Source organism: Coenobita brevimanus, unplaced genomic scaffold (genome assembly GCF_032717465.1).
Source record: "Coenobita brevimanus isolate Jiangsu-jjx unplaced genomic scaffold, ASM3271746v2 jjx.HiC_scaffold_2656, whole genome shotgun sequence".
Lineage (NCBI taxonomy): Eukaryota > Metazoa > Arthropoda > Malacostraca > Decapoda > Coenobitidae > Coenobita > Coenobita brevimanus.
In genome coordinates this window covers 71,712-97,500 of record NW_027643605.1, presented here as the reverse complement: position 1 = coordinate 97,500, position 25,789 = coordinate 71,712, and the positions used below count along the sequence as shown (strand labels likewise).

The following is a 25,789-nucleotide window of genomic DNA, read 5'->3' as shown; positions in this document are numbered from 1 at the left end:
CTGCCGAGTTGCTCTTAGCTGAACGTATCGATGTAACGTTAGCCAAAACAAAATACCGTCTTTGTAACTAATTCGCATCTTACAGTTTCGATATCTAATCTCATTGTTCGTACATCACGATACTTTAGGCAGACAAGAAAATAATCTACCGAAATAGAAAACGCTAGTTACATGGATAACTGATATATTTTTCGTTCCTGGACTAGGCACATTTTACCCCTCCTATTCTGTCCTACTTTAGCCTAAACCAACCCATCCTAACCTACTTTTCTCTGCCCTACACTACCCTACCCCAGCCTACCCTGCCCTAGCGTTCCCTACCCTATCCTACCGCTGAGGTCTCCTGTAGGGATACTCGTTCTTCGGTTTTTGCCAGGCTTAGGGAGGTGGAGGAGATTAAGGTGTTGGACATCCGTTCTGGGGGCGGAGAGACTTACAACATTCCTTTGTTTTGGTGTAAACTTTGGTCTACCCTTTCCCTGTCATGACACTTCTCTGGAGGCGATAATATTCCCCATGCAGTGCTGATGTACCTGGATGATGAAGCAGTGTCCTTCCTCCTGAGTCTTATAAATAGAATTTGGAGAGATTCGTCCACCCCTGCTTCTTGGCGGGGGGCTGTTGTCCTACCGTTTCACAAGCCAGGTATTGCAGGTCACCATCTTGGTTTGCGTGGTAGGTTGCCTTCACTGATTATGGAATTTTTCCGTATTGGTGCCACCTTGTTTCCCTCATATCCTCAAGAGGAGGGAGTGCCTCAAACTAGTGTCCTTAGTGTCACCGTCTTTGCTAAAGTTCAGGAAGATTTTGTTGGCTCTGTTCCGGAGGGAGTGTCTGCCTCGCCGTATCCTCGCTATCCACATCCGTTTGGGTACAGGGTGAAGGCTGCCATGGGGGATGTGGACGTTCCAACCTTTCTTGTTTGTCCTGTGCGTGTACCAAGGATGGCTCCCTGGCTCCTCTCAGGGGTGCAACCGTGTGTTTACTTTCCTGAGAGAGGGGCCTTTCTTTCCTCACAGGCGGCTCTTTGCTATTTTTTTAGAACATGCTTCCTCTCACAGTGTCTCGATTCTTGTATGTACTGATGGATTGAAATCCCGTGAGGGGACAGGCTTGGGTGTTATATTTCCCGATTTCATTCGTGGTAGGAGTCTTCCCCCCATCGTATCTACTTTTATCGCAGAACTTACTGCTATTTTACTCGCAGTCAAATTGATATTTAGCTTCCCTCCTGTTTGTTATACAGTTTTTAGCGACTCTGCCGATCTCCATTTTGTGTTTTCCCGTCCAATCCTCTTTTGTTGTCTACAGTGTTTTAGAATGGCTGTGCTTGCTAGGGACTGCTTTGTGGTTTTGTACCATTGTGGGCAATGAGCATGCTGACGCTCTGGCAAAGGCTGCTGCCTCTCGCCCATCCTCACCTCTCCCCTGCCTCGCTCAGTGATATTCATCTAACCACTCACTGTTTGCTCCCACTGGCAGAGTAGGTGGGATGCGGTGGGGGCCAACAAAATGTGTGATATTTGTGGGTAAACGGGCCCCTTCATTTGCCGAGGTCTGAATGCAGGTGGGAGACGGCTTTATGGTGGCTCCAAATGGGCCATTCCTGGTTCTCTCATTGATTTTTAATGGAAGACTCTCCCCCTACTTTCTGTGTGGAATGCTTCGTCCCCCTGAATCTTCGGCTTTTGCTGATGGTGTCCACTGTTGGGGAATTGCGCCATCATTACCTCTCTGAGCACCGGGTAGGAGAGGGATTGTAGTCTTCTGTTGGTACTTGGAGAGGATGCTTGTTGTGGTGGAGGGGGAAACCTTTGCTTGGTGTAGGCAGCTGCACTACCGTGTAAAATTTAGTATACAGTGGTTTTAGTGTTCTTAGTGTTTTAGTGTTTTTCTTGTTTTAATTATGAATTGTATTTTGTGTGTGTGTGTGTGTGTGTGTGTATGTGTATGTGTGTGTGTGTGTGTGTGTGTATTTCATCTTTTCGAGTGCTTTTATTCTCGTTGTCATCCGGCGGCATATGACCCTGGTTGTTGTATCGCCAGATTTTATTGTATATACTTATTCAGTTCAATTTACCCTACCCTACTCTTCTCAACCCTACACTAGCCTACCTCAGCCTACCCTACCCTACCCTGCCATTGCCGACCCAACTCTACCCTACTTTAACCTACCCTCCCCTGTACAGCCCTTTCACCACTACATTACTTTTCCTGTTTTCTTCTCTCTACCTTCGGATGATTTTCTTCACCTCTACAGTAGAGAGAAATTTCGAACTGGAAGGGTTAAATACTGCCATCATGAACCCCATCTCTATCAGGGGATCTCCTAAGTTGAATAAAATCATGCGGTCAGCTAGGACAATGTAAATAAGTTGTTCTCGGCTTGAAAGATTAAATAATTCTGTCCCGTCATCCTAAGAGGTTTTTCTGAAGCTGTAGGATAACGTCAGAAGCTAGCAAAGAGTAAAAGTGACATCCGCAGACCGAGAGCTCTGCGTCCAGCGCTCCGCGGTTCAAGTCCCAGAGGTGGACAGATGTTTTGACGTGTAGACGTTACCAGGGCGTAGCTTGGTGGCCTACCCTTTAATATTCTGGACTAATGGTGGTCTAGCCTCGTGCCCCTGCGCTCCACCTCTTTAAAAAAAAAAAAAAAAAAAAAGGAAAGCCAAGGGTCATGAATGAACTAAAGGACTGAACTAAGAGGAGAAGAACAAAAATCGTAGAGAAGATCGCCCCAAATTTGATGAGACAGTGTAGTATAACTGAGTGAAATAGGCGTTGGATATGACGGAACTAAACGGTAGTTATACCCACCTCTCTTCTGTACCCTACACTACCCTGATTCAGCCTACCCTACCTTACCCAGTCCACCACCACCCAGCCCTATCTTACCCTGCCATAACCTATCCTACCCTCCCAAACGCAACCATAACCTACCCATGCTTACCCTCGCCTGCCCTAATCGACCCACCTCTATTCAACCCTGCCATAACCGACCCATCCCTACCCCACCCTGCCAAAACCGACCCATCCCTACCCCACCCTGCCAAAACCGACCCATCCCTACCCCACCCTGCCAAAACCGACCCATCCCTACCCCACCCTGCCAAAACCGACCCATCCCTACCCCACCCTGCCAAAACCGACCCATCCCTACCCCACCCTGCCAAAACCGACCCATCCCTACCCCACCCTGCCAAAACCGACCCATCCCTACCCCACCCTGCCAAAACCGACCCAATCCTACCCCACCCTGCCAAAACCGACCCGATCCTACCCCACCCTGCCAAAACCGACCCATTCCTACCCCACCCTGCCAAGACCGACCCGTCCCTACCCCACCCTGCCAAGACCGACCCATCCCTACCCCACCCTGCCAAGACCAACCCATCCCTACCCCACCCTGCCAAGACCGACCCGTCCCTTCCCCACCCTGCCAAGACCGACCCATCCCTACCCCACCCTGCCATGACCGACCCAATCCTACCCCACCCTGCAAAAACCATCCAAGTCCTACCCCACCTTGCCAAAACTATCCCAGTCCTACCTCACCCTGCAAAAACCGACCCAACCCTACCCCACCCTGGCATAACCGACCCAATCCTACCCTGCCCTAACCAAACCAATCTTATCTAACTCATTTTTCACTCTAACACTTTCTTCAGTTTTCTTCCTTCTTTCTCCAGACGATTTTCTTCAGCTCTGGAGAGGAATTTTGAATTTGAGGGGTTAGATACAGCCAGCATCAACCCCTTCTCTGTCAGGGGATCTCCTAAGTTGAATAAAATCGTGCGGTCAGCTAGGACAAAGTAAATAAATCGTTCTTGGTCTGAAGGGTTACATGATTCTGTCCCGTCATCCTAAGAGGGTTTTCTGAAGCTGTAGGATATCGTCAGAAGCTAACAAAGTGTAAAAGTGACATCCGCAGACCGGGAGCTCAGCGTCCAGCGCTCCGCAGTTCAAGTCCCAGAGGTGGACAGATGTTTTGACGTGTAGACGTTACCAGGGCGTAGCTTGGTGGCCTACCCTTAAATATTCTGAACTTACGGTGGTCTAGCCTCGTGCACCTGCGCTCCACCACATAAAAAAATAAATAAAAAGGAAAGCCAAGGGTCATGAATGAACTAAAGGACTGAACTAAGCGGGGAAGAACAAAAATCGTAGAGAAGATCGCCCCAAATTTGATGAGACAGTATCATAACTGAGTGAAATAGGCGTTGGATATGACGGAACTAAACGGCAGTTATACCCACCTCTCTTCTGTACCGTACACTACCCTGATTCAGCCTACCCTACCCTACCCAGCCCACCACCACCCAGCCCTATCTTACCCTGCCATAACCTATCCTACCCTCCCCAACGCAACCATAACCTACCCATGCTTACCCTCGCCTGCCGTAATCGACCCATCTCTATTCAACCCTGCCATAACCGACCCATCCCTACCCTACCTCGGCATAATCAGCCCAATCTAACCTCACCCTGCCAAAACCGACCCAGTCCTACCCCACCCTGCCAAAACCGGCCCAATCCTACGCCGTCCTGCCAAAACTAACCCAACCTTACCCCACCCGGCCATAACCGACCCAACGCTACCCCACCCTGCCACAACCGTCCCATCCCTACCCTACCTTAACCAAACCAGTCTTATCTAACTCATTGTCCACATTAACACTTTTTTCCATTTTCATCTTTCTTCCTCCAGACGATTTTCTTCAACTCTGGAGATAAATTTCGTACTGGAGGGGTTAGATAGTCACCATCAACCCCTTCACTACGAGGGGATCTCCTAAGGTGAATAAAATCGTCCGGTTACCTAGAACAAAGTAACTAAGTCATTCTCTGTCTGAAGGGGCTATTGTGTCTGTCCCATCATCCCGAGAGGGTTTCTTTATGCTCCAGGAAATCGTCTCAAGGTAGCAGTGTAAACATGACGTCAGAGCTTGGTCTAGGCGCCACAAATCGAGTCCCGGAGGTGAACAAAGGTTTTTATATCATATAGACGTTTTATATTTTATATTTTACAACTTTCAGAGGCATTTACTCAGCTTTAGGAGTCTTATGGATAGGCTCAATCAAACGTATCGAACCTCCCATGTTAGAAAAAATAGCTTACAGAAATGCGTCCTCGTACTGAAGGGGCGGAATGGGCAGATCGAGTGACTAAGGTATTGAATTATGTATATGACTGGTTTTGTTATTTCTATTATTATTATTATTATTATTATTTCAGGCAAATGTCCCAGGCTTTTAGACTGGCTGACTAGCGAATATTATTAAGTCTCCCGTGGCTCCGTGCTCCTTCCACTCAAGAGCCTGCACTTCACGCATTCCACGCACAAGATGGAGCACCGCTGCATTCTTGCGAAGACGAGAGGTCAAGTGGACGACACTTGCTTTTTGTTTGTTTGTTTACTGTAATTGCTTAAAGTTGTGATCCCTCCAACTTGAATGCTCAGTTGTAACTATAGATAACTAGAATACGATGCTAGTCACGAAGAAGGGCTATGAAAAGATACAGAGCTCGTAGTATTGGCTGGATGAATCACTCTTGCATGATAATCAAAGACGGTGAATAAAACCCACACTTGTAGACGAAGAATATAATTACCAAACAGTTTCGGTGGACACTGCCACCATTTTCAGTGGTCAAGATAGTGAGAGGGAGTGACGTACTGACTATACAAGGGTTCCTTTTTATGCGTGTGTGTGTGGAAGGGTGGGGTAAAGGTGAGGTGGGGTGGGGTAGATTGTAAGCGGGGATTAACCCAAGGGGGATTTTGGGGGGACATTACCGGACAGGTCAGGTGTAATTCCTATCTGACCTTACCTGTGTCGTAGCAGGAAGGGTGGGGTAAAGGTGAGGTGGGGTGGGGTAGATTGTAAGCGGGGATTAACCCAAGGGGATTTGTGGGGGGGACATTACCGGACAGGTCAGGTGTAATTCCTATCTGACCTTACCTGTGTCGTAGCAGGAAGGGTGGGGTAAAGGTGAGGTGGGGTGGGGTAGATTGTAAGCGGGGATTAACCCAAGGGGGATTTTGGGGGGGACATTACCGAACAGGTCAGGTGTAATTCCTATCTGACCTTACCTGTGTCGTAGCAGGAAGGGTGGGGTAAATGTGAGGTGGGGTGGGGTAGATTGTAAGCGGGGATTAACCCAAGGGGGATTTTTTTTTGGGGGGGCATTACCGGACAGGTCAGATAGGAATTACACCTGACCTGTCCGGTAATGTCCCCCCCAAAATCCCCCTCGGGTTAATCCCCGCTTACAATCTACTCAACCCCACCTCACCTTTACCCCACCCTTCCACAAACACACAGGCATAAAAAGGAACCCTTGTATAATCAGTATGTTACTCCCTCTCACTATCTTGACCACTGAAGATGGTGGCAGTGTCCACCGAAACTGTTTGGTAATTATAGTCTTCGTCTACAAGTGTTGGTTTTATTCACCGGCTCGTAGTATTTTTTTCTTTTAACTAAAATACATGAAATAAGCTGCAAAAATACGAAAATACGAGCTTACTTAATGTAAATGAATTATTGTACGTTCAGGATGGAGGGAAGGCATTTTGTATTTTGTTTGTGATGTTATAGTGCAGTGGTTCCCAACCTTTTTGGTCCTGTGGCCCCCCGAGAAAATTATGAGAAGCTCCATGGCCCCTATATAACTCAGATCGTATATTTATATATTTTTAATATTTGATATTGTGCAGAAAACGGTAATTACCCCAATATACTGTACTTAAGGCTAAACTAGCACAGTAAGGTATATTTCATACTTGATTTCTGTCAGGTTTTACCCAGACCAAATACCTTATAATATCTTATATTACCAATAAGGCCCATGGCCCCCTAATCAATGTCCCATGGCCCCCTTGGGGGCCATGGCTCCCAGGTTGGGAACCGCTGTTATAGTGTCTCTCAGGATCCTAGGATCCTGTCTCGGCTGAACCAGATTGTCTGGCGTCAGCTGGAACATGATGCTAGAGTTATGTCGGTCGTGAGGGGGTTAATGGTGACGGTATTGACACTGTCAGGCTCCTATGACTCACTCAGTCGAATAAAATCGTCTGAGTCAGCTGAAATGGGGTACTAGAGTTGTCCCAAGCACCAAAGGGTTAAGATTCTTAACCCTCTGGTGCTTGGGACAACTCTAGTATTCCATTCCAGCTGACAGACGATTTTGTTCGGCTGAGTGAGTCATAGGAGCCTGACAGTTACTACACTCACCATTAACCCCCGCATGACCGACATAACTCTAGCATCATGTTCCAGCTGATGCCAGACAATTTGGTTCAGCCGAGTGGGTCTGGGGGCCTTGGGGGGCACTAAATGAAAATATCCAAAAAATATTGAAGGGGGGGGCTATATCAATTTTGCCACAGGAGGTATACCAAAATTGGACTTTTTAATAAAACCCCCTCCTCTCTCACTCCCTGTGTTTTGTATATACCCTTCTCTGTCTGCCTGTGGTGTGTCTGTCCCACCCTCTCTGTGTGTGGTGTATCCTCTCTGTGTGTGGTGTATCTACTGTGTGAAGGTGGCTGTGTACGTGTCTTGTGTGTGTGGTGTGTCTACTGTGTGAAGGTGGCTGTGTACGTGTCTTGTGTGTGTGTGTGTGTCTTGATGTGTATATATATGTAGTAGTGTGTGTGTGTGTTCGTCTTGATGTGTGTATGTATGTAGTAGTGTGTGTAAGTGTCTTGGTGTGCGTGAGCTGAATTCTAAGTATGGGGCCTTGTGGTTTTAAGGAAAGCCTGCTACGCAAACTTCCCTCAGCCACATTTTAAAGAAACCTCTATCACACCGGGACTTGAACCCGGGTCTTCCTGATTAGCAAGCCAGCACCATGCTGACCCTGCTACCGCGGCCCCACAGGGATAGCGGCTAAAACTTCTACTGTATTTTATTTCTTTACATGTTACAAAAAATGGGAAATTGGACAACATGCATAGACTAAACTAAATTGTCATGTACCTATTAATGTCGCTTTAGGAGGAGATATCTCGAAATTTCCTGAGCTACTTGGAATACCTAAGCCTGCAGTTTAATGCTAATCATGAACAAGTGCTATGGAAAGAATATAGAGCAGTTGCTACTTATATAAAGGGAGAAAGTAAAAACTGGAACTTAGACTGCTATCCAACGGCAGGACTTAAACGATTAACCATATATTACATAAACTTAACACACTGAGTGACACAGAAACTAAACATATGATACAAATTCTTTAATGAAACTTATAACGAGAGTACAAATGACAAAATATACACTGCACAGGAAGACAGTACAGTACTCAGTGGTCATACTCTGAGAATGAAAGCCTATCTGTTGTACCGATTTATAAACGGAAGAGATGAATCGCTAAATTTGATCCACAGTAAAAAATAATAATAATAATGAATACATAAAACAATAAAGACAAACCATATAGACTACATGTCCACCCTAAACTGACAAAAACCTGGCATCTCTCCACCTTGAATGCTGAGCTGTTTCTAGAGATAAAGACTAGATTATCATGCAAATCACAATGAAGATCTATGGGGAGGATGCAAAACCATAATACTGTCTTATTCTGCCACTTAGATACAGGAACTAAGCAGCAGAAGGACTAAAATTTGTCAAGGTGAGCCAACTACAATGACACAGATGAAGTCTGAGATTATATAATGTGTAATCATGAACTGATTGCATCATTCAGTAAAGATTACAAAAGGAAAAGCTATCAAATCTGAAAGTGTAAGTACTATACAAGATATGATTAACCTTGTACATCCATATTCTGAGATATGCTTCCTATATCATAGCCTACACACAAATTCATCCCCCTCAACAGTAATGGTATATTCCTGCTGTCTCCTGACTTCCAATCAACTTATGAAACCTCTCTCCTAATTACAGTACAGTAATATGTTAATGAAGGCTGCTAGTAATTACCTTCAGTATGATAATTCTTATTTAAAGGTAGCAGCAATGGCTAATGAAGGATGTAAGGTATGCAGTCCTTCCAGTTCAATATACTATATCTCCAATCAGGCTTTATCCAGTGTCTCTCCTACACATGTTAATACCTTCAGTCTTCACTAGTTTAACTCACAGAGCAGGGATTTTTTTTTTTTTTTTTTCATGCCATCTCATGATTATATTTAGCTTTGTATAGACTTCTGGAAGTGTAGGGGTTAGGCACAGCCTCACTGAACTCCTGCAATAGCAGAGACTTTGCATAAGTTGAATAAAATTGCCTTCTGGCACTATGAATAAACTGAAAAGGGCATCACCGGGATTGCAAGAGTTAAAGGGACTCGCGGAGTTTATATCCCCTATGTAAACAAACTACCCATTAGTTTTTACACACATCCCCTCATTTTTTCCAGCCAATTAACCTACTATGCCTGCCCATGTACAGGATCACATTCGACCTTAAAACCTAAACAGATGGTGTGAATATCAGGGGATTTAAGTAGCACTGCTTACTCGGGTTTAAAGGGACATCTTGGTCACCTGGAGATACACACCGCCGTATATCATCCTTATAGCTAATAATTACAACTTACATCAGCCGACTACACCTCTCGATAATGACAGCAAACACTGATAAACACATGGGCATAAGAATTACCATAATAAGAAGTAGACTAACACCGTAAAGAATAAAATCTTCACTCATCTCCAGCATCTCTCAACGTTGCTCCCATAATGCACCAGTGACGTCACACTTCAAATTAAACATTTACTTATTAAATTTTAAGAAGAAAATTTCGTGAATATATTATCAGTCTTTTAAACATTAATTTTCGTGCAAACTGAATAGAGAGGTAAGTAAAGTGTTTCTTGTTAAATTAAAGATAACCCCATGAATCAGTGGCATCATCATCTCTCTCTCTGAAATTCCATACAGAGTACCAGAGTAGGATCACTATTTACTGTCCTGCCGATATATCTCTACAGTTTTACAAGGGGATTTAAAAATAAACGGCCTGGTGGTGGTGGCAGGGGATAAAATTTTGCGATACCAGTCTCTAATCTGCTGCCATTCCCTACAGAACCTGAGCATAATAGAAGAGAAATTAGCCCAGGTTGATGCAGCAATTCTTAACTCAAAATTGCCCCAAGAACAACTTTCTGAAGATTGTCAAACATTTCATGCAACACCCTGTATGGGAAATTTGGATAAAATATTGGTGAAAGAGAGAGAGATTGTCCAGGTGCTTGAGGGTGCGAAAGTGGATGTATGTGGAATAACTGAAACAAAATGGTGAGGAGAAAGTGTGAGAGAATGGGAGTATGGATGGGGTATATGTGCAGGAGTAGGTGAGAATGAGAGGGCAAAGGAAGGAGTATGTATAGTTGTGAGTAAAAGATGGAAGAGTAGCATAAGACAGTATGGATCAGTTGGGTCAAGGATTGTGTGGGTAAAGTTGAAAGTTGGAATACAAATGTGGGCGATTGTGTGTGTGTATCCACCAATGCAAGATCGTGCTAGAAGAGTGAGAGAAGAGTTCTGGACAAATGTGGAAGTGTGCATGGAAAAGTTTGGAAGGAATGAGAGAGTGTTTTTGATTGGTGATATGAATGGTAAAGTTGGGAATGTGAAGGTGGATGGAATAGTTGGTGAGTGGGGTGTGCCTGCTGAGATAGATGAGAATGGGAGTGCGTTAGTGGACATTTGTGCTGGGAGGGGGTTGGTGATAGCCAATACCCTCTTCAGGCATAAAATGATCCACAGGTATACATGGCGAGTGATGAGAAGGGTGGGTGGTGAACTGAATGAAAGGAAGGCAATGATTGATTATGTGTGTGTGGATGAAAGGATGCGAAGATGTGTAAAGGATGCAAGAGTGTATAGAGGTTGGGGGAGTGGACTTTCTGACCACTACTTGGTGGTGGCCAGAATTAGGATTCAAGTAAGATGGAGGAATAGAAGAAGGGAAAGACGAGAGGAAGGAGTAGTTGCAAGGAGAGTGGAAAGGTTACAAGAGGATGAGAAAAAGGCAGAGTATAAGAGAGAAGTGGAGGAACGATTGGGCAAATATGAATTGGAGCAGATGGGAGACGTGGAAGGTGTGTGTAGGATATTTACAGAAGAAATATGTGCAGCATGTGATGTGGTGTGTGGAAGGAAGAGAAGACGGAGGGGGGTGCAAGGAACGGCGTGGTGGACTGAAGAGGTGAGACAGGCTGTGGCACAAAATAAGAAAGCATACAATGAATGGATGAGAAATAGGGGCGTGGAAGAAGTTGAGAGGCGGAAGAGAGAGTTATATGTAGAAAGAAAGAAAGAAAGGTTAAAAGATTAGTAAGAGAGAGTAAGAAGAGAGTGGATGAGGAATTTGGAAGGAATTTGAGTGTAAAGTGGAGGGACTGTAAGAAAATGTTCTGGAAAGAGGTGAAAAGAGTAAGACAGGGTGGAAGTGAAGTTAGCAGGGGAGTGAAAGATAAAAATGGTAGATTACTAGTGGAGAAGGGAGAAAAAGTGAGCAGATGGAGAGAACACTTTAAGGAATTGTTGAACATAGAGGATGGAAGTAATGCGAGTATAAGTGGCTGGGGAATGGCTGGGAGGAGGAGGGAGGTGAGAAGACAGGAAGAAATCAGTAGGATAGAAGTTGTGGAAGCAATGAAGAAAGTTAAATCGGGGAAAGCCCCAGGAATTGATGGAGAGTGTGGTGAAATGCTGAAGCATGGGGGAGAGATAGTAGTAGAATGGATGTGGAAGATGTGCAGATTGGCCTGGGAGGAAGGTAGAGTCCCGGAGGATTGGAAGTCAGGTATAATTATTCCCTTGTACAAAGGAAAAGGGGAAAAAGAAGTGTGTGGTAATCAAAGGGGCATTTGTCTTCTTAGTATAATAGGAAAAGTGTATGGTAGGATACTTATTGACAGAGTTAGAGAAAGAACAGAGAAATTAGTTGGAGAAGAACAGGGAGGCTTTAGGAAGGGAAGAGGTTGTGTAGATCAGATATTCATTCTTAGATCTTGAGTGGAAAAGTTTCTAGAGAAGGGAAAGAAGTTGTATGCGGCTTTCATGGATTTGGAGAAAGCATATGACAGGGTGGATAGACAAGGATTGTGGAAAGTGTTAAGAATATATGGAGTAGATGGGAAGTTGTTGAATGCTGTGAAGAGTATGTACGATGATGCGAAGGCTGCAGTGCGTGTGGATGGTGAACTAAGTGAATTTTTCTCTTTGAAAGTTGGGTTGAAACAGGGATGTGTCATGTCTCCATGGTTGTTCAATCTGTACATGGATGGGGTAATAAAAGAGGTACAAGGTAGGGTAGTGGATGTTGGAGTGGCCCTGGTGAAAGAGGATAGTGTCTGGAAACTCCCTGTACTGTTGTTTGCAGATGATACTGTGTTGTTGAGTGAAGACGAAGGGGAGCTGCAAGGCTTGGTGGATGAGTTTGGGAGAGTGTGCAAGAAACGGAATCTAAAGGTGAATGTAGGGAAGAGTAAAGTGATAGTCTTTGAGAGAGGTGAAGTCAGTGAATGTACAGCGAGGTTGGATGGTGAGGAATTGGAAAATGTGAGTACGTTTAAGTACTTGGGTAGTGTGATGAGTAAGGATGGAGGTTTGGAGGGTGAAGTGCTTGAAAGGGTACAGCAGGGAAGAAAGGTTGCTGGTTCTTTGAAAGCAGTGATAAGAAACAGGGAAGTGAGCATGGAAGTGAAAAAGTTACTACATGGTATTGTGATACCAACTCTAACGTATGCAAGTGAAGCTTGGACGTTGTTTAAAGGACACAAGTCAAGAGTGAGAGCAGTGGAAATGAGTTATTTAAGAGGAGCCTGTGGAGTCACATGGAGAGACAGGCTGACGAATGAGGATATAAAGGAGCGTTGTGGTGTGGATGTGGATGTGATAGGAAGCGTTATGAGAACACACTGAGGTGGTTTGGCTATGTGGAGAGGATGGAGGGTGAAAGACTGACGAAGAGAGTGTATGTGAGTGAGGTGGAGGGGGGAAGAGGGAGGGGGAGGCCGAGGATGAGATGGAGGGATGGGGTGGAGAGGTATATGAAAGACGGGGGTGTGAGTTGGGAGCAGGGCAGTGAAATGGAGGGGGACAGGGCGACTTGGAGGCGATTTGTTTGTGGCCACCCCAAACGGGATTGAGGCGTCTGGCAATAGATAGAGATAGATAGAAGATTAAATAACTAAAGCTAACACTGATTTGAACTAATACACATCTGGTCCACAGGTCGTGCTGGAGTCTGCTGCCTTGTTGCTGCTTCCTTGCCACACTGGTCATACCCTGCTGAAGTTTGGTCTGCCCTGCCGTGAGAAGCCTGACGGTGGTGTGGTGTCTTCCCCTACTCTGAGATGCCTGGTGGTGGTGGTGGTGGTGGCGGCGGCGGTGGCGGCAGGGTGTCGTGTCTTCCCCAGCCGTGAGATTACTTGCTGCTGCTGCTGGTGATCTGCCCTGACCTGCCGAGAGAAGCCTGGTGGTGATGGTGTGATCTGCCTTGCAAGTCGGGTCGCTCCCCTCCAGGATGTTCTGTGGACAAATGCTACTTTTGAATGCATATTTTATATTGCTGTCTCTGTTAATGTATTTTGTACTGAAGTATTAATAATGAAAACTTAAATTTTCTGTCTTGTTTCATTACCTTTTTAACTGTGGCTTTGACTTAATATAGGTGATAAGTATATTGCGCTCTGCAGTCTTGTGTGTTGTGGGGACGGCTTTTGTGATGAGCTAAGACATTCTGATCGCTTCACCAAATTACTGCTCAGCCGTGTGATCAGTGGACATAAAAGATTATACAATACAATGATATACAGCTAAGCATAAAAAAGGTTATGGGAATTCTCCACCATGCAATCAGTGGACCTAAATTAAAGCCTATATTATAAAGCTAAGCCTGAAGAGGGTTGTGGGAAATAGATAATGATGCAGGGTAGACACTGGTAATGTTCACTGAGCCGTGCCCGCAACACACAAGAACTGGGTGGCGTAATATATGGACCACCTTGTATAATGAGAGGCCGTAAGTGTGTGCTGACTCACAAACTTGCCACCAATGCCCCGTCATAACTATTACTGTGTCTTGTAGGAAGCACAAAGAAAACAGGCCACAGAATACCTCCTTGTCTCTTGTTCCTCCTACACAAACATACACGCCTTTCACTTTAACTTGGCACAGAGTTTTATTTAAAGCATACCAGAATGTCAGGCAGATCAGTAGCAGAAGTAGACAATACTACAGCCCTACATTCTTTCCACAGCACTCATTCGTGACTAACATCATATTCTAGTGATAACTATCGCTACTACTCGGCAAACTGTATGGAAACTATAAGCTATCTGTCTATCCATCTATCTATAGCCAGACGACTTAATCCCGTAAGAGGTGGCCACAAACAAGTGGCCTCTATGCCACCCTGTCCCCTGTCATTCTGCATCACTCCCCCTAATTCACACACACCCTCTCTCATATACATCCCAACTCCATCCTCCACTTATAAGTAATACATTAAAACAACCGTGAATTACTGCCGCACAAGCTGAGCCGTAATCATATCCAACACAAACACGAAGGAGCTTTAAAGAACAGAAAACAATACCTTGATAGCAGAAGACACTAAGACCACAAGTACTGACAGCCTACACCAAGAAACATAACTAATTTCAGTCAGAGACCAAGTGAATATGAGAGGCACACAGTTCATCACTTCAGCTCAAGATCCGTCCCACCTTTGTAACCTTATGTTGCATCATCCTCTCCACAAACAAAATCGAACAACCGCCCAACACTACACAGAGTATCTTTGCAACATATCCCCTCCTCCACCCGACTCTACACTTCCCAGACACATTCACAAACTCACAAACACCCCAGCCAGCCAAAACTTTCTGCCAAACACATACATAAACACACAGACACCCCAGCCAGCCAAAACTTTCTATACCAAACACATACATAAACATGCAAACACCCCAGCCAGCCAAAACTTTATATACCAAACACATACATAAACACACAGACACCCCGGCCAGCCAAAACTTTCTATACCAAACACATACATAAACACACAGACACCCCAGCCAGCCAAAACTTTCTACCAAACAGCATCCTTCATGTGCCACCACCAGACATACACCCTTCAGACACTACCGAACCCAGAGACACGAGTACACCAACCTTCCCTGCTACAATACTAACACAAAATATAACACACATACAATCCCCTGTGATCATACTGCAAAGTGGCACCCCCACACCACAGCACACCCACTCACTTCCTGCACCACACCACCACAACACAGACAATCCTTCAACATAACACTGGGTTCACATCCAGAGGAGCCTAAGATGTAATAAGAACAACAAAAACAACTCAGGCCAACTTAAAGTGAAACGAGTATAGTTACGATAGGAAAATTATTTCAAGTTATTTTGTAAGCGCTTCGGGTACACAAAGTTACAAGGCCGCAGGGAACGGACTGCATACCGAGGGTTATAATACTGTGGCGGCTTAGGGGGCTTTATACCACCTTTTCTTCAGTGATTTATTGTTCAAGCGAGCGAGCGAACAGGGCAAGCGAGCGAGAACACTATATGACATGGTATAATAGGGTGGCAGAGAACAGCGCCAAGACTGTGTTGTCTAGGAAACTATTAAAGCAACAACGGATCTATGGACATCATTAGAAACCTAGTAAAAAAATAATAGGAGTTACTTGAGGGACTTTTCTCAAAATCTGCCGCGGCAGTTCTGATGAAAGGAAAATAAAAGTACCAAACTGAGCACCAGAACCGAGTTATTCTAGAAGTTAAAAGCTACTGCAGATCTGTTCAGACAGCTGGAAAGCTTATGAAGAAGCAATTGGTACTACTTAGGTTAAATAGACTTAGCTTTTAACATCAAGCAAGATGGATGGATGGATGGATGTGGAATCGTGGATGCTTGGACCGATGGTAGAGTTCCTGCTGTTTCGTCCTTCCACCTGCCGACAAAAATCATCATCAATATCCTCCTCCTCATCATCATCATCATAGCTGTCGTCGTCATTATCATCATCATCATTATATACACCGTCATTCTCATTATCATTACCATTCTCATCATCATCATCATCATCATCAATATCATATTATCATTATCACCTACCTATCTATCTATTTATCTATATCTGTTTATCTATAGCCAGACGCCTTAATCCCGTAAGGGGTGACCACAAGCAAATCGCCTTCATGATGTACTGTCCTCTACCATTTAGCTCAAGTATCGCACTCATATGTTTCTACTCTTTCCCTCCATCTCATCGTCAGTCTCCTCATCCCCCTCTATCCTTCCAGCTAACTCATGTGCACTCTTCTAGTCATTTTCTTATTCGCCATCCTCTCCACATGGCCAAACCACCTCGAAGTGTTTCTCTTAACGCTTTCAGTCTCATCCACATCAGCATCACAACGCTCCTTCATCTGCCCATTTGTCTGTCTGTCTCTCTATGAGACTCCACATGCTCCTCTCAAGTAGCTCATTTCCACCGCTCTCACTCTTGACTTGTGTCCTTCCAGCAAGATCCAAGCTTCACTTCCATACTTTAAAGTGGGAATCACAGCATGCAGTGCCCTTTTTTTTTCATACTTTCATCCTCAGTTCCCTCTTCCTAATCACTGCTTTTTAGAGAACAAGCAACCCTCCTTCCCTGACGTATCATTTCAGTCACTTCATCCTCTAATCTTCCATCCTTATTCATCACATTACATAAATACTTAAATGCACTCATATTCTTCCATTTCCTGGCTATGCAGCCTCACTGTGCATTCTGTAACCTCATACGTTGAGAGGTTAAAGCATCACCACCATCAGCATCAACATCATTATCACCATCAATATCATCACCATCAGCCTGTGACACACCACTGCATGATAAGGACCCTCTCACCTTTCTCCACTCTGATCCATTGATTGTTAACTTGTTCCGTCCTTGCTCGGTAGATCTGCATCATATGATCTCTCCATCTTGTTCTCTGTGCACCTCTTCTTCTCACTCCATCTGTGGCTTGCCATTCAGTTACGCTCGCTGTCCTTCTGTTATCTCTTCTGTGAAAGACGTGACACGAGGTGTGTGTGTGGAGTTACCTGAAAACAATATCAGAATTACTAGATGCGGGAGCTTCAGGCCCCTTAGGTTAATCTCCTTGGTTTGGTATGGTGTCGTGTGGTGGTGGGGGATTGTGTGGTGTGGTGTGGGGAGGATTGTGTGGTCAGGTGTGGTGTGATGTGGGAGGGTGGTTGTGTGTGGTGTGGTGTGTGAGGGTGATTTTCTGTGGTGTGGTGTGGTGTGGTGTAGGAGGAGGATTTTTTGTAGTTTGGTGTGGTGTGGGAGGGTGGTTTTGTGTGGTGTGGTGTGGGAGGGCGGTTATGGATGGTGTGGTGGGGGAGGAGGATTTATGTGGTGTGGTGTGGTGTGGGAGGGCGGTTATGTGTGGTGTTGTGTGGTAGGGGAGGAGGATTTTTGGTGGTGCGGTGTGGGAGGGTGATTTTGTGTGGTGTGGGAGTGTGATTTCGTGTCGTGTAGAGTGAGAGACTGGTATGGTGTGGTGTGATACGGTGTGGGAGGGTGGTATGGTATGGTGTGGTGTGAGAGGGTGATGGTGTGTGACAATGTGTGGAACGTAACTTGGCTTAACTATAATCTCTAAAGCCTATATGAGTACAACATCTCTCATCCGAAAATGGTTAGTGAGAAGCAGACGGTCAGGGCCGGTCCTAGAGCTACTGTGATAAAATGTAGAAAATCATGTGTTGTATCCTTAAAATAAAAAGAATATGTGAGGTTAATTCTTACCTTTAAATAAAGACCAAAATATATGTATTACTTCACTCATATTCATCCACTTCCTAACGATACATAAAGAGACGTTGATCAGTGCATTATGGAACCCTGTGCTGTGATTTATGGGATGTAATAAGCTTTTCAGAATATTGCGTAAGTGTCTCGTAATTGTATAGGTAAAAGGTCCTATATTCTTGGCCTAATATTTACACTTGAAATAAAACTATGAATGTGTGGAAATAATTCTGCCATTTGAATAACTATGGTATCATCAACCAAGATATACATACACGAACAGAAGCACACACACACACACACACACACACACACACACACACACACACACACACATGCCCAGTCACCAAAACACGAAGTTAAACAGAAAGGAATGGGAGAGGTGACTCAGCCAATGACTTGAAGATCGTCGTCATCATCATCGTCGTCGTCGTCATCGTCGTCGTCGTCTTCGTTGTCGTAATCATCACCATCATCATCTTCTTCGTCGTCATCATCATCATCATCATCATCATCATCGTCAGCAGCAGCAGCATGTCATCACCATCCCAACACTGTAAAAAATGTAGTACAGAAGTTATATCAATATCATCACCATTATCATCAAATACATCACTATCATCTAACCATAATCTCGGAGTTAGTTGGTTCAGGAGTTTCAAGATCATCTATCAGCAGCAGCATCAACATCATCAGCAGCAACATCCGTCTTCATCATCATCATTATCATCATCAGCCTGTGACACACCACTGCAGGATAAGGACCCCTCTCACCTGTCTCCACTCCGATCCTTTGGTTGTTAACTCGTTCCGTCCCTGCTCGGTGGATCTGCGAGTATCATCTCTATCTTGTTCTCTGTGTGCCTCATCCTCTCACTCCGTCTCTGGTCTGCCATTTAGTTACGCTGGCTGTCCATGTGTTACCTGCTCTATGGAAGACGTGACCTAAGGACTGCGTGTGGACTGACCTGTAAACAGGAGGACAAATATAAGTGTGTTGCAGCATCACTACTATACCCTGTTCACTCTAACTTGGCGTAAAATTGCAATCTCTTTCTTAAATTTTGCGTTGTGACAAGGGGTTAACACTAGAATGGTGCTAGTCACGAAGAAGTGGTATGGAAATGATGTAGAGCTGTAAATTTGTCCAAATTCTTTACCACTGAACTACCGGAAATAAGCTGCAAAAAAACGACTATCTCGGCCTTGGTAAAATGAAGGAACACCACCACAATATACGCGTACGTGTGTGTGTGTGTGTGTGTGTGTGTGTGTGTGTGTGTGTGTGTGTGTGTGTGTGTGTGTGTGTGTGTGTGTGTGTGTGTGTGTGTGTGTGTGTGTGTGTGTGTGTGTGTGTGTGCGAGGTGCCTGTGTGTTACCATGGTAACCTCCCGACACCATCACAGTTACATACACACATTTCCCCACCAGCAAGTTCCATTAGAGAGTACTGTGTGTGTGTGTGTGTGTGTGTGTGTGTGTGTGTGTGTGTGTGTGTGTGTGTGTGTGTGTGCATGCGCTTCAGGACAAAATAACTTACATACAATATTTTTTCCATCACATTGTCCCTCTGAAATATGAATCGCACTTATCAGTTTACATTCAGGTCCCAAACTGTACTGTTGGGTGGACAGGGACAAGGGAGCAGGCAAACCTAGTCCACCAGTCTGATCGGCACGAGAATCAACAGGACGACACTCACACTGCTATTTCACTGGTGCTGAGACACCAAGATTGAGGCGGTACAAGGCAGAGTTGCCGTGAATTGCACACTGGTTGTGACGTCATTATTGCACACGGTCTCGTTTAGTAACCAGGATGACAGAGGATGTATTGTTGGTATAACTACCATAAAATTTGGTATACTGTGAATACTGGAAGAGAGGGTATAATTAATGATGTCAGACCTATTATGATTCAAGTGTAAGGACGTTAAATGATTAAGAGAGTTAATAAGTCAGCAAATGTTGATTAATAACAAGACAGGAGACAAGTAAGTTTATCCACATCCAAGTTTTCTAGTATATCAAGAGTACACGATTTACAACATTGTTTCGGTATTTCTTTAATATTACAAAGCAAGTGTGCACTGCTAATGGTTGGCACGAGTCTTGTAAATAATATATATATTTTTTTAATTATATAGCCGGGTGCGTAGAGGTAGACTGTTCAACGACGTATTCTTCCTTGTTTTAAATGACAGTATTATAGACAAACGCTACATATTCGTTGGTTTAAACGTGAAGGGTCTGAATAACAATACATGTTAGTTCCTCCCAATCATGACAAAATCCCCCGTATTCCTACAAAATAACGTGAACAATTAGTGTGGAAAAAAATTCCACACTAGTGTGGAATGACGTCCGCCTGCCCACATCCATGCTCGTCGTTCATTTGTTTTTCCACATTAGCAGACGATTTTCCACAAAACGGCAGCACTGGACTACAAGGCCTCCTCATCTCCCTCACACTAACATCCCCCTTGTCTCATCAGAATTACGTCTAGTAGCCTTATAGGTATTATTTCTTTGGGCCATGATACTTCCTGGCTGTCAGTGAGATATCCTTGTGTCCTAATGTAGTCACCTTAATGGCTAAAAACAGCAAATAGCCAACACTTGCCTCAGGGGAATGATGCAGCAGCAACACACACACACCCTCGTCCTTCCACTGTCATACGGCCACTAGCAAAAGTAGCCAAGTAGCGACGCCCACCAAGACGAGAAACATGTCCAGCTACTTTTACAACCACTAGATGGTTCCCGGGCCCTCTCATGGTAGGGGCAACTCTAGTATTTTATTCCAGGTACTGCTTGGCGATGACATTCAGCTGAGAGTGAGTCATACTACTATAAGAGTGTTAATGCTGTCTCTATTAACTCTCATGATCATACAGGTCTACCAGCCCTACCCAAAAATAAATTGTGTGTGTGTGTGTGTGTGTGTGTGTGTGTGTGTGTGTGTGTGTGTGTGTGTGTGTGTGTGTGTGTGTGTGTGTGTGTGTGTGTGTGTGTGTGTATGTGTTTTGTGTGTGTGGTGTGAGGTGCCTGTGTGTTACCATGGCAACCTCCCGATACCATCACAGTTACATACACACATTTCCTCACCAGCAAGTTCCACTAGAGAGTACTGTGTGTGTGTGTGTGTGTGTGTGTGTGTGTGTGTGTGTGTGTGTGTGTGTGTGTGTGTGTGTGTGTGTGTGTGTGTGTGTGTGTGTGTGTGTGGGTGGGTGGGTGGGTGGGTGAATGTGTTGTGTGTGGAGGGTGGGGGGTGGGGGTGAATGGTTTGATGTGGTTGCTGTGTGTGTGTGTGTGTGTGTGTGTGTGTGTGTGTGTGTGTGTGTGTGTGTGTGTGTGGTGTTGTCTATGTGTACCAGGTGACCCTGTGTGTGTGTCCGGCAGGGACACTGCGTGTGGATGCATTGTAGAGCTCATAGTGAACCTGTTTGAATGAAGGTTTGGGTATGCATATCAGTAAATGTGCATATATATGCGTGTGTGTGTGTGTGTGTGTGTGTGTGTCCATATGAGTATTCATAAATGTGTGTGCATCAGTGTGTGTACTCATCAGTGTGTGCATCAGTGTGTGTATGCATCAGCGTCTGTGTGTATCAGTGTGTGCATACATTGCCGTGTGCGTGTATCAGTGTCTTAATGCATCAATGCGTGCGTGCATCCATGTGTGTGCATCGGTGTATTTGTGCCAGCGTGTGTGCGTGCATCACTGTGTACGTGCAACAATGCCTGCATGAATCAGTATGTGTGTATTGAAACATATGTGGGTGCATCAATATATATGTACTACCATGTGCTTGCTTGCTTCCACGAGCATAAACTTTGTAAATATAGGTAAATTAAGTGCGCCTTCGTGCATTCCCTGTATGTATGTATGTATGCATGTATATATGTGTGTGTGCAGGTGTGTACATGTGTGCACTTGGGTGTGCGTCTGAGTATATGTGTGTGTTTTGTGTTTGTGTGTGTTTTTTGAGCAGATGCATGTGTACGTGAATGCACTTACAGCAGATTTATGACTACAGAACTAAGGTTATTTTTGCCAGCACGTTCTTACCCTAAAATACAAGCCTCAGTAGTCACTTTATATTCAGGTTCTGATCTGTACTGCTGCGTGGACAGAGACAAGGGGAAACAAACCATGTCCACCAATTTGATCGGCACGAGAATCCACAGGACGATACTCACTTATTTCACTGGTGCTGAGACGCCAGAACTGAGATGCTGCTCGGCTCCCTTCCCTCACACACTGCCCCCTTGTCTCATCAAACTTACGTGTATTACCTTTATTTTTTACTTGTCTTTGGCCTATGATACATCCTGGCTGTCAGCAAGATATCCTTGTGTCCTAATGTAATTACCTTAATGACTAAAAACAGCAAAATCCAACGCTTACCTCAGGAGACTGAGTCAACGCCCCCTTACCTTCCCATCTCCTTTACTCACTGATACCTTCTTCGTCTCACCGACAAATACACTTGTTACCCATATTTTTTACATGTCTTTAGCTTATAACACTTCCTGGCTGCCACTAATATATCTTTGTGTCCCAGTATAATCCTCTGAATGGTTAATAACAGCAAATTCCAACACGTACCCACAAGAAAGCGCCGACGTTCCCTCTCCCTCTCGTCGTCCGGCGGCCACTGACTGACAGAGGCAAGCAGCGAGTCCTACCAAGCTTAGAATCTTTGCTTAGCTACTCTTATAGCCAAAAGATGGTATGGTGACCCTCTCATGACAGGGATTACTCAAGTGTTCCATCCCAGCTAATCCTAGACGCTTTGATCCACCTGAGAGTAAAGCATAGGAAACAGAGAGTGATCGTACTGGCATAATTTACAATGTTATTATTGGAATATTCTCCCTTCCTTATATTGCTGAGGTCAGAAGGTTTTATTCAGCTGAGAGTGGGTTGTAGGAGCCTTGTGTGTAAAAGAGAGCAGGTGTAAGGACGATAGCAATCAGAATCAGCAATAAAGTACTGTATCATTACTAAAAATTTATATGCATTAGATATCTGTTACGTATAGCACAAATTGAAGGTTCAGATAAAAGCAGAGATATAAATTTGTGCTTTCTCTCTCTCGTTTTATCTTTCTCTTGCCACACCCTCTCCTCGTGTCTTCCCTTTCGCTGCCTCAGGTGGGTAAGGGCTGTCTCCAGCTTATAATGCTCGCTCTCTTCCTGCTCCACTTACTGCATTCACTTTAATAACAATAATAATATCAATAATAATAATAATGATAATAATAAACTCATCTTTCAACTTGTATTTTTTAGATTCCCTCTTGGAGGATAATTATAAATAAATGAAAACTCATGTTTCACGGGAAACATGAAGAATTTTATTTAGTTAACTTTCCTCCCCTCTCTCTTCCCCGTCAGTATAATATTCCTCGATAATCTTCTGTCTTTCTTTCTTTCAGTCTTTCCTCGTCTTTCTGCCTACGGGTGACTTTACACTCCCTCTTCTGTCTTTCATTCCTTCATTCTTTCCTCGTCCTTCTGCCTGTGGGTGACTCTACACTGAGTGACAACCCAAATGGTTTCCTGTACACCAGGAAACCATTTACTATGCTGGGTGGTAACCATATAACCAAAATTTGGCGCCTGGTGGTTTAATGGGTAATTATTGTGCTCCAATCGGATTGAGCTGGTGAAGGTTTATATCCAAGGGATGGTTCGGGTCTATTGCTCACATAATGCCACTCAGGGATGAGTGAGGTTGGTCACTCTCATCTTAAATGTCAGGACCAACTGCCTAGTCCCGAGCTCCTACGCTCCTCATGGGGCAAAGTAGGATTGGATGATGATGGATGGATGAAAAGAAAAAGAGCAGCGAATAAAAGCAAAAAGAACAGAGAATGAGATAAAGAGAGCAGAGACTGAAACAAAAAGCAGAAAGGCAGAATGGGGCCAGAAAAAGTGAAAAAAGACGAACGATAAAAAGAACACGGTAAGAGTAATATACGGCTTGGATAGGTGGTTCGGAGGCTGATGAGGACTGTGAGGAGTGATAAAGTATAAGCAGACGAGACTACGTGGTTCAGAGGCTGATGAAGGCTATGAGACGACCATGACTGATTTGAGAGGGTTGTCATTGTATAATCAGACAGGACGTGTATGACTCCCTTTATGGTGTATGTAATCAGCAGTAAAAAGCCTTGCAAACAGGAGTTTAGTAGAGGATAATCCACAAATATGGGAGTCAATGTTGTGCTTTGCCACATGGGCATATAACACAGCGTATCACAGAGTGTTAAAGGAATCCCCATTCTACCTCATGTTCCTAAGGGACCCTGGTGTCCCGTATGATGTCGTAAAACAGGAACCGATCTGCTATGATCTGGATAACTATAAAAATGAGATGGCCATTAAAGCTAATCGTACCTTTAAAAGATGTTTAAGGTACATTGAGGAAAGTCAAGAGGCCATGGAGAATCAACAGACATCGAGAGCAAAAGTAAAAGAGATTCGTACAGGAGATAGGGTTTATGTACGAAAGATTCCCAAGCCAGGAGAGCCTAAGAAACTTCAACCTCTATATGATGGACCTTTTAGAGTGAAAGGGAAAATTAGTGATGTGATAGTAAAACTGGTAGACATAAACACGGGGAGAGTCATGAAAGTCCACACAGACAGAGTCAGGCTTGCCCACGAAGATAATTTAGACGAGACAATGAATGGTAATGTGCGGAGAGCATATCCCCTCCATGAGGATCCTCTCCCACCAGAGGAAGTGCAAAAATATGAACTGAGAGATATTTTAGACGTAGAAAGAGCGGACGAAGGAAACGCCTCACAATTGCAGGAAACAGAGGAAAGTACTCAAAGCGTGCAGAGCTTGCACGAAGAGCAAGAAGAAGGTGCGGTGGCTGATTCGATTGATGATGCCGAAGGAGGAAGAAAAACCTATAGTTTAAGATCTACGGGACAGGTAACAGACTTACCTAATATTATGGATAGGCCTATAGAATACCTAAAATAAAAGTTGACCCTTTTTACAGGTCCTACTGACCGTGATCATCAGTGGACTTGGAAGTCAAGCATGGGAAGACCTACCAGTGAGAGCGGGACTTGCATTCACCGCACAACGTCAGGCCCACATAATAATAATAATAATAATAATAATGACGTATAGAAAAGGGGGGGAAAGGAAGGAAGGTAAAGAATGATTGTGTATATGTGATGAGTGTTATGCAACCAGGGCGACGACACGTGGTGGCAGGAACTAGGCCTTAGTTTAAACTCCCGGCCTTACTGAGAGCTCAGGTCCTGGTTGCATTGTGTAAAGTGCATTTTTTTTTTTTTTTTTAAGTAGGAGAGGAAGAATTTAGACTAAGAGAAAGAGTGTCGGGGCTTAACCCAACGTGCGTGTGTTTGGTGTTGGGAAGGGGGGGGGGGGGTCTCGCACGTGCACTGTGTTGTTACTTAAGGACGGGAGGAGTGAATAGCTACGGCTTTCTCTGCCAAGCATTAGCTTATTGGCTGCCTCTCAGGTTCATCTGATTTTTCCGGCTCCAGAAGCCTGGGTAGGTTTGTTGGATACGGGTGTTTGGGTAAGGTATTGTGGCCCTTGGGGGCTTGGGTAGGGGTATAAGGAAAGGGGAGGGGTGGAGGAAGGGGAGTATGGGGGGTCAGGGTTTGAGGCAGGGGTGCTGGATATGAGGATGGCGGGTTATTACGTGGCTGCCGTGATCTTGATAATGGGTGTAGGGGTGGTTTAGAGTCTTAAGTGAATTGCAGGGTGTGAACTAAGTAGTTGATTAATAAAAGGGTCAGTAATAAATAAACTATTGGTGCTTAAGTGAACCCTCAGCGAAACACGAACATGTTCCGCCCTTGCCATGACGCGAGACTGGTGTGCATTGGTACGCTGTGGGGTAACCAGACAGCGAGGCGCCGCGGAGCTGGGCGGCATGCGTCTACACCCAACCCGTAACATTTGGTAACT

At 44.6% G+C, this 25,789-nt stretch overlaps 1 long non-coding RNA gene across 1 annotated transcript in view; it reads left to right on the top strand.

The window, feature by feature from the left end:
• The window catches only part of LOC145389958 (uncharacterized), a 41,861-nt gene extending 36,158 nt beyond the window's left edge, over window positions 1–5,703 (top strand). The window contains exon 3 of the long non-coding RNA XR_013895549.1: window positions 5,237–5,703. This is a non-coding gene — a long non-coding RNA (uncharacterized LOC145389958). The remainder of the gene's footprint in view (window positions 1–5,236) is intronic.
• The last annotated feature ends 20,086 nt before the right edge of the window (window positions 5,704–25,789 follow it).